At 39.0% G+C, this 13,972-nt stretch overlaps 1 protein-coding gene across 4 annotated transcripts in view; it reads left to right on the forward strand.

The window, feature by feature from the left end:
- STIM2 (stromal interaction molecule 2) overlaps positions 1 to 13,972 on the forward strand; it is a 69,797-nt gene that overhangs the window by 725 nt on the left and 55,100 nt on the right. The window contains exon 1 of one of the 4 annotated variants that reach the window (XM_087736799.1): positions 5,832 to 5,926. The exons of the other annotated variants lie outside the window; for them this stretch is intronic. The gene's annotated coding sequence lies outside the window, so the exon portion shown is untranslated. Of the gene's footprint in view, positions 1 to 5,831; positions 5,927 to 13,972 lie in introns of those variants that run through there. 4 annotated transcript variants of the gene reach the window in all.

Raw genomic sequence — 13,972 nt, forward strand, 5'->3', positions numbered from 1 at the left:
CCGCCGCTTCCGCGTCGGCTGCCGCGGAGCCGCCCGGGCGGGTGGGTGTCGCGGGCGCCGCCTGCCGCGGCGCGGCCCCGGCCCTGAGCCGCCCCCTGCGTCCGCCGCGGCCCCCAGACCCGCAGGGCGCCTTCCAGGCGGGGTGCTGGCCGCCCTCCCGGCCGGGCTGGGGGCCTGCGGCGGCCCCGGGGGAGGAGGTGAGGTGATTCCCGCCCCCCCCCAGCCAGCGTGCGGGTCCTGCTGTATCGCAGCACGGCTGCCTGCGGGGCCGCCCGGCAGCCCGATGCTGTAAAGACAAAGATGTCCATCCCGTGCCCTCAGAGGGGTTTTAGTCCTCTAGAAAAGTGTGGAAAGCTTTTTCGCCTTCACTTAATTTTTTTTAGAAAAAGTGAATATATTCATTCTGCCGTACTTATGGCAAATGGTAATGCCTGCAGTTAAAAACAGCAGTTGCATGGAAACATTTAAAATAGTCTAATTTCAGCAGGCTTTGATGGCTCTGAATTGCTGATATGCATTCTGAATCTATCTTGTAATGAACAGTAGGAACCTTTATGGTCTTCAGACTCTTCACTTAGGAACACGGGATTTGTATGTTAGGAAATACTCAAAACCATTTAGAAGTTTGTAATGTCTCCTAATGTGCTTTTCAGAAGGCTCTATAATTGGAGAGAGCACATGGAAGGCAGAAGAGAGGAGAAAAAAAAAGTACCCCTTCTGATTCAAAGCAGTGTGCGTTTCTTATCGGAGAAAAACTTCTGATGTTGTCTGAAATAGTATTGACATCCTGAGCTAAAATTACCGACCTTCAGCGGATGGAACATGCATGGGTTTCTTCACAATGTAGCGCTTTAAAAACATGAATTTTAATTATAATTAATGAAACTTCAACGGTATTGCTGGAGTAACTCTGACATGGAGATGCAAGGCTATGTGATCTAGCGATCTTGTTTGAGGACATGGCATTTCTGAAATCTAAATTGTCCAGTCTGTTGGCTTGCCATATAAACTGAGGAAGTTGGAACATCCGCAGTCTGTGAAGCAGCAGTCATACCTCCCAAGGGTGTTGTGAAAATGCTGTATTGGAACAGCTTGTTTTTTTTTTTTTCAGACCGTAATTAATCTGGTTGTAGGTGGTATTAAATGGTTCTTGCTATGCATGGTGCTGATGCTGCCTACATTTCTCGCTTAATCAATTTTGATGTGTCAGTCTGTATGGAAAAAAGTAATTTTTTCTATATTTTATGGACTGTAAAAGTACTGAGACGCTTGTCAGCTGTCGTGGTGCCCGCTTCCCCCCCCCCCCCCCCCAGCAGTGAATCTTACAAAGAAATACATTTATTTGAGAATACATTTATTTGAGGAAATCTAATATGTTTTAAGTGGATTTGTTGTGTTACACGACTGACTGGTCTGGAAAATACATATGGTTAAGAGCCATCTTAGAATCAGTTTTAATCTTTAGGAGGTTTTTACCATAGTTCCATGTTCATCCGCTTGATAAATATGGTGTTTCAGTTGATCATGTAAATTGTTTGCCTGTCTGGTAACTAACCTCCAAACAGTTTTAAGTTACTCTTTGCAAAGGTGGAAGAATGCTTGAAGGTTGGGAGAAAACCAGTGTTCAGGGGGTGATTTGGGTTCTGTTATCTATCAGCCTTTCCTTAAAAGATAAACTTACAGATGTGCCATCAAGTTAGGAGGGATTGCCAACACTCATCTGGAGAAGAAGAGCATAAACTTCTAATTCAGTCATTTCGATGGGTTTGAGAAGTGCAATCCAGAAGATAAAAAGCTGCTAAGTATAAAATGGTCTGCTAGGAAGAGGCTATCAGATGCTCAAATAGAGGTGTATGGGCAGCACAGCTGTAGGAAACAATCCAGGAGTTCTAGTCACAAATTGATCTGAATAAGTAATATTCTGTAGCTGGCAAAAGTGGGTACTATCCTTGGATATGTTGCTCCAGTTGAAATTACAGAAGGCTTTTATTTTTTTCTTTTTGATTGCACTTTTGTGTCTAATCTTGAATATTAAACAATCCGAAAAGTACAGAGGAAGGTAGCAGTGTGGATTGAGAGGCTCAGAACCTATGACTGATGCAAAAAAAAAAAAGAAATTAAAGTATTGCTTTATTCTGGGGTGTGGAAGAGGCTGTGGGAGGGGTGTGTATGTAAGAAATAGTTCACAGAAACATATTGATTTTTTTTTTTTTTTCAATTTTTTCCATTTTCTTTGTGGTTAAGATGTAGGTTAAGAGGAAGTAAATTGTAGTGGGCAAGATTTAGGTTAAATATAGGCTGGAAAGTTTTTGCCTATAACAGTCAAATTACATAGATCGTTCAACAAGTTCCCGTTATTGGAGATTTTTATTTGGTTAGAGAAGAAGCTGGCAAAGATAATCTAGACACTTCACAGAAAAAGGATGTACAATGAATTCTAGGACTAGGAAAGAGCCTAAGATTCTACTCCTGTCATATTTCATCAGATATTCAGGGATTTACAATTGTTTATATAGATTATCATTATTGTTGTCTTCCTGTGGATATGTGCCTCTTTAATAGTAGTTTATAAATGACAGCTGTCTATGTAACATCTGACACTGTGCTGAAGGTATTTAGTCACAGTTATGAAAATCAGATCAACAAAACTGTGTTTCCACTGGATGGGACACCATGAGGCTATTTTCTTTTCATTTTGGCTCTGCTCGTTCACTACTTAATTTGGTAGAAAGTTTTAAGGAACCTTCTATTCTGAGCCTGAAGATAACACTGGGTTTTCACATTCAGTATATTCATTGACTTTTAATTAAGTTGCTTTGTAATTCTGGATAATTATGGATTCTTTTCTTGTTTAAAAGTCTAAATTTAGGATTAATTTGGCAGCCTTTCAGGTGAGGCAGAAAACCTGGACCTGTATTTGGCTAATAAATTTCTCTCAAATAATGGCTTATATAATACTGAGCTAGACCATTTTTAACTACAGCACTACGTTGTATTTACTGAGGAAACAATGGACAACATCATGTAACCTTTTCCTGAAAGTCATTCAAAGATTTTTTTCTTTTAGTTGAGTTTCCAAGCTGGAACTTATCCATCATCTTAACACACTGAGCTCTTCAAATTAATCTGACTTCGGCATTTGAGAAGCGAGGGTTTCTACAAAACATTATTTTTAGCTGCAACTTCACAATTGGTTTAAGCCATTCTCGTGTGGGTGGCCGTCAACAGGTAGCTTTCTTCTTTGGAGCTGACCCCAGCTGGCCACGCAAGCAATATTGTTAGCACAAGAGAGCTAGTGGGACTAGACATGCTCATCCCAGTACTCACAACCCACAAGGAGGGAAGGAATTCCTGCTGCCTTTCTACTTTGTACCCTCTTTGCCCCCAGTGTTGTGATGAGTGCTGTCTGTTGCTTTAGCTTGCAGGAATGTGAAAAGAAATGCAGGCAACAGAAAAAACGATGGATCACACTCCTTCCTGACATGCTTTAAGCACTAGCACCAGTCCAAAGAAGAGAGAGGTTGGGACTGTGCAGGTGGGGTCAGCAGTGCAGAAGAAGGGTGGCCTGCCTCCCGTGGTGGCATGAGCCTCGCTGCCCATAGAACTGCCTCACTAAGGTGACTGTGAAACTGTGGTAGTGACCTTTTTGGGCTTGAATAATCCATTTGGAAGTTGGTGGTTGTGTGTGAGACTTCACGTATGGTGCAGTGATTTTTGGTCATGTAGCAAAATGATCTTTGCATGATTCTTTTGGCCTGCGCTGGTCTTAAAAGGTTGTCAGCAATGAGACTTCTGCCACTTCCCTAGCAAACTGCTTTTTAAGGCTCGTAGATTTCTCTCGTGATGAAAACTGAGTATTTCAGGCTTCTTTTTTTTTTTTTTTTTTATTCCATTACTTCTATCTTTTTGTCTCTAGTGAAGCTCTTCATGATCTGGTCTTATAATTTCTGTTGGGAGGACAGAAATTTTGAGTCCTTTCTCCACTAAAGGATGTCAACTTCAAGCTGTCATTTATTTTCTGTCAGCATCTCAATGCAGTCATCTGTCCCTGAAATCTAATTAGTTTCTGCTCTGTTCTCAGTTTCATTTAAGTTTTTCTTAGCATATTTTTTATTTTTAATGATAATGAATAGGAGAAACCCAGCAATAGGAGAAATCCAGTAAAGAAACCTTGTGCAACAAGGTTGCCAGGTTTTGATAGCTCAGTCAGCAGTTGGTGAATTGTCATAACTACAAGATGGAACTAAAATAGCTATAGTTGGCTGGATTTGTAGAGGGTTTTGAAACAAAGATTAAAAAACAGTTAACCAGGGAAAATCTTGGCATTTATGTAGCTGAGTGGCATTGGAATCCCACTCAGAGATAAGATCTCAAGCACTTGTAACTTCCTTTGCCCATAGCTGAGTATTTTTTCCTTACAGCCTTCCAGCATTTTTACTGTAACGCTTCAGTGCTTCTGGTAGTGCATTCTGCACCTTCTAGTGTCCTGTGAGCTTTCTTTTCTTGACCATCAGCTTCACCTCTTCTGAAGATTTCCCTGGTCTTACTGTTGGGAATTACCTAGGTTATTTAGCTGGTGTTTTCTTTTTCTTGTCTTACAGTATTCTGTAGTAGACCCTTTCTTAAAACCCCTCAGTGTCCCTCCCTGAGATTCTTTGACTCAATATCATCCCTCCGTCAGCAGGTTTTTGTGCTGCCCTTTCAGCTCTAAGCTTTCTGAAGGCAGCTCTGCTTTTCTGGGGACCTCCTACCAGATTCTGGCTAGCTGCTCCTACGCAACTTGGGCATGACTCATTTTCTTCTAACCTCAGTGATGCTGATCTGTCATAAGTAGGTTGAGCTGCCATGTATTTGTCAAAGGAGGCCTGGACCAAATGACAGAGGCAGTTGATCTTGATAAGATTTCCCATGATGATAACTATCGCTATGAAGAACACCTACAAATGTAGTTTCCTTTTTTTGAAATTTGTATGAAGTGAGCAATGTGATATCCTTTTAATTGATTTTTAGTTTGTGTGCTGTAACTTGTATGTCCTTTTTATATTTAATATTTCTTCTCAATCAGCATCGGTGGAGAGGAACATATTGCAAAGAGCTGTGATGTGGGAAAGCTAGGAAAATTACTACACGTGTGGGTTTTTTTGGCAATTTTTAATGCATTGTCAAAAACTCCTCAGAAGTCAAAAGTGTATTATTTTGCATAAGAGTTGATTCTAATTTACTGCAGAAATCCTGATGTATGAGAAGACTTCATTGGATTAGTCTGTTACATCCTACCAGTGAAAGTGGCTTTTTAAAATACAGGAACTTGAAATGTTTATCTTGACCACATATGGTATGTGTTAAGCGTAAATAACCACTATGTATGGCTTCCCAAAATAAGCACATATGCATTTTACAAACCAAGGTGAGTTTCAAGTTATTACATAAGTTAGTGTTATTCTGCCTTTGGATATTAGTAAGCCTCTCCTGTTACTATGGAAACTGTCTTTGCATATCTGAAAGGGGGAGGGGGTGAATAAAATGGTAATGCGTGGTTAACATTTAGAATCAGCATAAACAGAATGTGATGATTGTCTGGGTACTATAAAATCTGTATTTGTTTACTTGATTTCTGTGAGCACTTCGATCTTAACCGAAGAGAGTTTATTACTATATCTTTCATGGTTTTTTTTTCTTCTTTTTTTTTTTCCTCCTTCTGGACCTTGCTCCTTTTTCTTCCAATGCCAAAAGCACGGCATTTTTCAGAGACCTGTTAGAGGAATCCTTAAATCTGTATAATGAAAAGTACTCCAGAGTTCTAACTAAAATCCATCTTGGAAATTGAAGATAATGTTCTTGTCAGAACAGTTAAGAATTTGAGTTAACAGCACTCATTTTAACAGAACTGTTGACTCATGTGAGTCAACAGAATTTGAATTAACAGGTAAGAACCACTGACCTTTTCTTTTAATCTCATTCTTGTGGTCTCTAGCAAAGATTTTTAAGCATATGAGGAGAAAATGTCTTCTGTATGCAGATAATGCTAACTACTGCAGGTGAATCTTGCTTCTCCGGTGATTCCTGGATGCAGAGGTGGGAGGGAGCCCCTCACTGCCTATTGCAGCTTGTATCGCAAACCACAAGCAGCACTGCAGAAGCGTTTGTAAATTAGAATGGTTGTTGAGGCTACCTGGGTTGTGTGAAGCTTTAACTTTCGCAGTAGCTCAGAATTTAAAGGAATGCAAAAATAGCTTTGATCCTTTTCCTCTAGGCAATGCTTTCTGTTTCCTGCCTTCTGCATCATGAGGCATTTAAAAACTGTCAGCAGCCCAGCCCTCTGGTACTGTCTCCAGTTAAAATTTTAATAGCTGATTTTTTTTGTGTGTGTGTACTTTTTCTGTGGTTATTGTTCGTTTGTAAGAAATTGTCATGTGCTCAGCTTCTAAACCTGAGGTGAGCAATAAACAGTAGTTTATCTGAACCTATTTAAAGCTGTGTTTAACAGCAAACAAACCTTGTGGTAGAGTATTAATTTAAACAAGTTTTTGTTGAATAAAAATTTGGTGAAGACATTTTGGATTTCTAAGCTCTGTGTAGTTTCTCCTTAAAATGGGGAAATTGTCCATACACGAAGGTGTGGTATGAATGCTCTTTCTCGCTTTCTGGTTTGGAATAAAGGAAGGGATTAGTTGTGTTATTTATTAAGCACATATAGTAATGTTATACAGATGAAGCAACAGTTTTTCTCAGTTCCATCGGGTGACTGTGTGAACTGAATTAGTTAAAATTCAGAGTTCTCTGAAAGTTAAACGTGTTATTTAGACAGGAAATTTTCACACAAATGGTATTTTATTCTTAATAGTAAATAACTCCTCTAGGCTCCCATTGAGATTGGTCATCAGTAACTCCTTAATGTTTTTTGGGTTTTTTCTGTATGTGTAGCATTTGATGAATGAGTGAATGGCTCAGTAGGTGATTTTTTTTTTTCCCCCTAGATTTACACTACAGTCTCCCTTTACATGTTGAAATATGTTCAGTGAGCTTTGCTAGGAAATTATCAACAATACTGTTGTCAATCTGTGGAATTTTTTTCATCCCAGCCACAGGATTTTACTTGAAATGCATTCCTCCCTCCTGCCCCCTCACTAGATGAAGTAAGCAGGTGAATTTTCTGTTTGTATGCCTAGATCTAAACCAAATAAAAAGAATAAGTCTTGTGTTGTTTCTCTCTAGTTATAGTTTGAAAATGACAAGCTTGATTTGCTTTTCCTCAATTTGAAATGCTACCCAGTATTTTTTTTGAAGAACAACAAGCAAGTAGTATTATATTGTTAACAGATAAACAAAACCACTCAGACCATGTGGTCTGTGATGATTCTCAAACAATACGAAAGTTAATTTTTCTGAGTAGGAGACTTCCTTCTACTGTAGTTATAATCCTAGATTTCTATATGTAGAAGGTTGCAGGATAGCTTCTTGCTGTAACATTGTATGCCTAGATGAAAAGTACTGTTGGCTTACATTATTTTCATTGCCTAAAGACTTAAAAATGATTTTGAAGTGAAAATGAAATTACTTTTTTAGTGCTACGTATTGTTTACTGTTTTGCTAAATATGAAAATTAGACTACATAATGTCATGTAGCTCCAATTCTTGTATCGTGATGTGGCAGGAAGGAAAAATATATTTATATCCTTTCCTACTTACGATTTGTAGTTGCAAATGAAATGCATCAAGACAGCTCTGTCTTCCGCAGAGTATATTTTTAATTTTTCTTTGGAAGACTTAACTTTGCCAGCACTTTTTTGGAACATGGCTGCCTTAATCTCTTCTCTCCTACCTGGGTCATGTTCCCTGAATATATCTACTGAAACACTGCTGTCGGAGCCATAGAGGGTATTGTAGTTACTTTGGAAACAGTAATATGTCAGTCTAAAGTACAGATAAGAGACAATGAAATTCCTCCCATTGACTTCGATGTATGAACCTGTATGACGTATTCTCTGGGATTTCCTTCTAAGACTGCTTTTTAAGTAAATTAATATTTTGGTTTTGGTCTTATGAAACTGCAGTCCTGATAATTGGTCTTATTTTGGTTGTGTTGCAGGCAGTGATACGAGACCTGTAGCTCTGCAGTCTTTGAAGGATGTTGCTTTGTTATTGATTTAAACTGACCTTGGTGTAGTCTCTTGCTGCAGAAAGGGGTGCTCTTCCTTTGTGCTTGTTGCTTTCTCTCCCTCCCTGCCTCTTCCGTGTGTTCCAGCTGCTGCCTTAACATTATCATGGCTGGAGGTGAGCTAGTTTGGGGGAAGCGATTGAGCTGGAAGTTGATATTAATATTTTTTCAGCAGGATTAGGTCCTTCTTTCAGGTCAGTGCACAGCTGTACAAGGGCATCTATGAGAAGTTAACAGGTTTGGAAGAAAGTAGTATTAACCATTTTAGTAGAAGCCCACGTGTGCCAAGTACATAGTAAGTGATTGAGAAAGGTGGGTAAGGGAGACTTAGCTACTCATGAAAAGCAATGTTTTACACAGATGTTACCAACTGTGAAGTTGAAAAATGACATTCAAAATTGGAAAGGAGATATTTCAGCAATCCATAAAATTTGTAGAGAGAGACTTTTAGATTAGCAGTAGAGCCAAGATTTTTACTAGGTCTTCTTAAAGAGGTTCGTTATTGTCGATGATAGCAACTTAGCTTACAGAAAAATCCACGCTTTGGAATGAAACCTTTGTTTCTGGAGTCAATTTGGTTTTTACCAGTTGATTTATTTTGAGAGAGAGTTCATGTATCAAAACTAGAATCACTTGCCTGGCATAACTATTTACTTCTATAAAGCATAACTGATGAAATGTGATTTTATTAATTCAGTATAATGAAGACACATCCCATTCTGATTCAGCCGTAGATGTTTGAAAGAAAAAAAAAAAACAAACACCAAACCACCTATCTCAGCTCTAAATGCATCCAGTTGACTGCTTTTAAACTTTGTTATAAAGGAATCCAAGTAAAACTGGTTTGTTTCCTTTATTAAGTAAACATCCTTCCTAAGAAACTATGTATCTGTGATGTGTTTCTTTTTTGTCTCAGAAGCACTCAGACACTTGTTTTATGTTGCCTTATGTCTGTTTATAGTATCCTGTGAACAGTAGTCAAGGCTCTAATTTCTCTTGATGTTGATGAGTGGTAAGACTTCTTATTTCAACAAAATGGAAGCTCTGTACACAAGCTTGGCTGTGATCAGGTCCACAGAAATTGCTGTTTCCTTACAAAAGAGTGATAAGCAATCACAGGTAAAATGTTATCTTAATGGGAAGAAAAAGGAGGCATCTTCACTGTCCTAGATGGTTACAAATGGAGCATTATACGATTTAGCTTAGAAGTGACGTGTAGCGGGATGATGAAGCGGGACTCAATGTAAACTGCTGTTGCCTGCAGAGATCTTTGGTGGTATTTCATGATATTGTGTGACAAGGTGATGAGGTGGTAGCATTGAAGTGCAAAAAAGTGGGGCAGGGAGAGAAAGGAGGAAGGAGCTTATTTTATTGAGTACTTTCATACCATTAAGTGTTTACTTGGGCTGGATTTAACTGAATAATTGGAGCTCTGATTAGCTGTTATACTTAAGATTTTTGGGAGTAATAGTGGATTGTTCTTTGGAAAAAGCCTGGTTGTTGATCAGGAAGAAATACTACAAATTATGAAGAAAGGAAAATAGTATGCTAATCACTGTTGCTTGAAAGGATATGTAAAACTAGAAAAGGTTTGAATAAAGCTTGCCAGTGCTTTTTTATGTATGTTTTTGTGTATGAAGAGAAACTAGGACTTCTTGGTTTTAAAAGACCTGCCCTGTCGCCGTAGTTCTTAGGAAGCTAAAGCCAATATGTTGGCAGCTGTGGTTTAGGCCTTCAGCCTGTCCTCCTTTTCATGCTGAGCTAATTCAGTTTAGTTGTTGGGTTCATTTGCTGATGGAATAATTTGCTGAAATTGGCTAGGCAAAGGTCGAATGAACCCTGGGCTGGAGGCAAGGAAGGACGAGGTGGAGGGAGGGAGGGAGGGATGGAAGAGCACTGTGACAGCCAGATGGGTTTCAGGTCTTAGGAGGTGATAGTGAGGGTGTGGTAGACCTCTTAGAAATCATGAGTATTATAAAGGAGCCAACTGTAGAAGACTGGTAGTTATTTTCATGCTATGAGACGTGGGGGCATTCATTGACAATCAGAAGAGGGTTTAAAAATAGATGTATCCCCCCACTTCTCATTTTCCTGGGGGAAGTGGCAGAGCACACCTGCATACACAGGTAGAATTAAATTAGGAAACTCATTGCAGTGGACTGTTTTGCAAGCCAAAAATATGTTGTTTTAGGGGAAAATTGTTCTTGCCATCTCCCTTTGTACTGCACCATCTGCTGCTAACTGGTGCTGCTCAAGGTTGAACTAGATGGACACCTCTGAGTCAGTGTGGCCAATTCATATGTTTTTGCTAATCTTCAGTGAAATTGCAAGGTACTGTTGTGTTTGAGACAAGACAGTTTGTCAAATACTTGCTGTCTTCCATTAGCATTTCAGTTTTGGTTTTGTGCAAATGTTTAAAGTGACTGCTAACATAGAAAGAATAAGGGTAAAATGGCTAAAGGAGAATGTCACGATGTTATAGTAAGCTGCATCATAACTTATACAGTAAGTTTTTGGGAGGTGTTACTAAGTGGAGGTTTTCAACTTGAGGAGTGGCAAAATTTGTGCTGGCACTGACTTACTTTGTAAATTGATTCTATTGAACTGTTTTTCTTCTGTTATTTTGTATTGGTTTGCAGTCTCCTAAATGGTACCCTAAGGCTGAAATTTCTTTCCTGCCAGAAGTTAGTAAAATTACAATGACTTTTTTTGGTTTTGATTTTTTTTACCACTTTTAGTTTTCTATGGCCAAAATGCTGTCAGCAGCAGATTTAAGATTCTTGCAGAAGCCAAAGAACAAGACAGCCATTGTCTTGTTACCCAAATTATTGCAACTATTCTTTAAATATGAAAGTAGTAGTTGATTATTCATTTGAGTAGATTTTTTTAAGTTTTAGCACAAATGTTTTAGGAAGTGCCTCTTTAATTCTGGTCATTCATTGTTCTGATGCTGTATTTTTGGGATCTGTGAAGTGTTTGAGAAGACTTTAGGCAGAGGACTAAGGATACCAACTGAAGATATTGAGTTTTTAGAATACTATAATATTGTTAACGTGTTTAAAGTCTAGATGTAGCGCCTTGCTATCTGTGACAAAAGAACCAGTCTCTAGTCTTTTACCTTCAGATATGACTGGGTGAAGTGGAGATTTTAGACAGCTGTGTTTTAGGTAGTAGTGCAACAATTCTGAAGATCAATCAATCAAATTTTTTTTTTTCTCCAAAAGGTTTCTAAGGCTTATTGGAATGAAAGTGATTGTTTCACTGCATCTTGTACGATTGTGAATGCTTTGAGTGAAGCTATCTGGTCTTGCCGTGGGTTCTGCTCTGAAAACTGACTGCAGACATGTTTCATGAATGTGTCTAGTTCCATTTGCCTTTTTCAGATTTGTTTTGGTATACACAATAAAAATGAAAGTGGAACTGAAACACTGTAACAAGGACATTTTGCACATGAAAATTAAGAGAAGTATGGTGTTCAAAGGGGTGAAAATTGAGCTTGCTTTTCCAGGTCTGTGCTGTATTTTTGATGATCATAAAGAACAAGCTTAAATCTGGTCTGTTTATTGGGAGTGTAGTAAGAGACTTGTTAGAAGCAGGAAGGAACATGTATTTCACTATCAAGACAGAGCTATAATTATGTTTTCCTTGGCAAGTTTTGCATTCAGGATTTTGGAGAAGACAGACTTAAATATGAAGTTCTCTGGCACTTTCTGCACACAGACCAGAACTGGAAACGTCAACTGTAAACTGCTGTGGAAAACAACGGCATATGTCCTGGGATCACCGTGGAGGCTGCCATTTGTACAACTGCTTGGATATTTCAGAGCGCTCTGTTTGTTTGGCGAGTGAATTTAAGATCAGAACTTGAATGTAGAGCATTCTGTATTGTGTGGAACTAAAGCATATAAGGCATTTCTCTTAAGTACTTAACTCCAGGGTTGTTGGATACCTAGTGGAGAGCATACTTCCTGGATATTGTCTTAGTATGTGAAGTAAGCGTAAGTTAGAGACGTGGTAGAGGGTGAATTGTGATGTTCATACTGGTGGCAAGTACAGGTGCCAACACTAATAATGAAGTTCTCAAAGTATTGCAGTTGTAAGTGCTAAGATGAGGTAAATACTGTACTTTTCCTATGCATCTTTTAAGAGTTGTAAGTAGCCTGTTATGTTTGCATAAGTAATGAGCCTTTGGCTCTGACATGGTCACTTGTTGTATGAAATAGCCTCAGCTGATGGTCTCAAATTTCTCACTTAAAAATATTTTGAAACTTGCTTCCTCTTTGGCCTATCTCAAACTTCTGTTAAACACAGATTACTTCAAGGTGCAAATTCTAGTTAGTTGGTTTGTTAAACAGGCAAAGCTCCTTGATTTTACTGATTGCATGTTAGTCATTTTCTGTTTACTAATTGAAATAGATACGAAGTTTAGTTGCAATGAAAGCAACCTCAATTATTTCTTTCCTAACCTAAAAGATTATAAAGATAATTGGGTATATACGTAGATGTCTGAACATGGGTTAAATACTTCTACTATCATAAATTATATTTTATTTTTGTTCAGGTGTCATCATCCAAAGGATGACTTTAAGGTGTCCTCCAGCTCTTGTCTGGATGTTGTTCCTTTCAGAGGAAGTAGGGAAATAACGATTCACATTTGGCAGGGCAGGCAGAAAGCTTTGCTGTTGGCCTCAATGCTGCTTCCAGAAGGGGTTGAAGCATGTAGGATGGTTACTGGTGGGGTACAGGGCCCAGAGCCGAGGGAAGCAGCCAGCCCCAGCAGCAGCTGTTGCTGCCCACACTGGATATTTCCAGCAGTGAGCCTGCTTCCTTCTCCTTGGCTTTTCTGCCTGGCTGTTGCTCATGCCAAGGCTGCTGCTGTTATACTGGATTTTGAGAATGTGGCATCGTTTGGGAGCTGGTGTTTCAGACCATGCAAACTTCAAGATGTGGTGGGAAGAGCATACTTGGGTAGCAATTACTGTGCACAGTTTTCTGCTTCACCTCTTCATTATTTTCATTTATTGTTTAACACTGTTGAGTTTGTAGGGCCCAGAAGTGTTAAAGTGCTTACCCATGGTGTTACTAGATCAGAAGCTTTAAGGGTGGGATTCATTTCACATCTCTTGAGGTGTCGGCATCTGAGCTAGGAATCTGGGCTCCTTCTATAACAGAGTAAACTTGTTTTGCCATGAGGTAGAAAGCCCTGTTCGGACACAGGGGTCACACCACTAACTCTGCTTGCTGTGTCTGTTAAATTTCTGTTGAGTGTGAGGGGGATGCTTAGTGCAGATAAAGGGAGAAAATGTTGCTCTCCTGGCTTTATATGAGAACTGTTCTAGCATCAGTACCTCATCCTATTTAAGGAGCCTCTAACCTGTTTAAGTTTAGATATAAACTTAAACACTTTTTGAGTTAGATATTTTTGCCATGTTTCTTTAACGTGTTTAAGTTTTTTGAATGCTATAGAATAAATAATTACTGCTGAGGTTGGATATTAATTTGGTATTTATGTTCACAGCACTTCTTCAGTGCACTTAAGTTTTGTTTTCTATGTCATTTAGCTTTAAAACGTTGCAGGATTAGGTTTCAGCCAATCAGTAATACTACCTAGGAAGCTATAATTAATATGTTACTCAGGGGAGGGGAGGTGGTGTTAACTCCTTCTCCCCATCTTTGATAGTCTTGTTAGCCATAATTTATTACTTTCAGAAGGTTTGAGGCTTCTTAGTAGATTACTTATTTACTAGAGAAGATGATCTATGCTTGAATTCAGTTTGGCTTTTGAACTGTTTTACAGACCTCATCTGTGAATGG

Source organism: Nipponia nippon, unplaced genomic scaffold (assembly GCF_047370975.1).
Source record: "Nipponia nippon isolate SJK-2023a ecotype South Korea unplaced genomic scaffold, ASM4737097v1 scaffold_6, whole genome shotgun sequence".
Lineage (NCBI taxonomy): Eukaryota > Metazoa > Chordata > Aves > Pelecaniformes > Threskiornithidae > Nipponia > Nipponia nippon.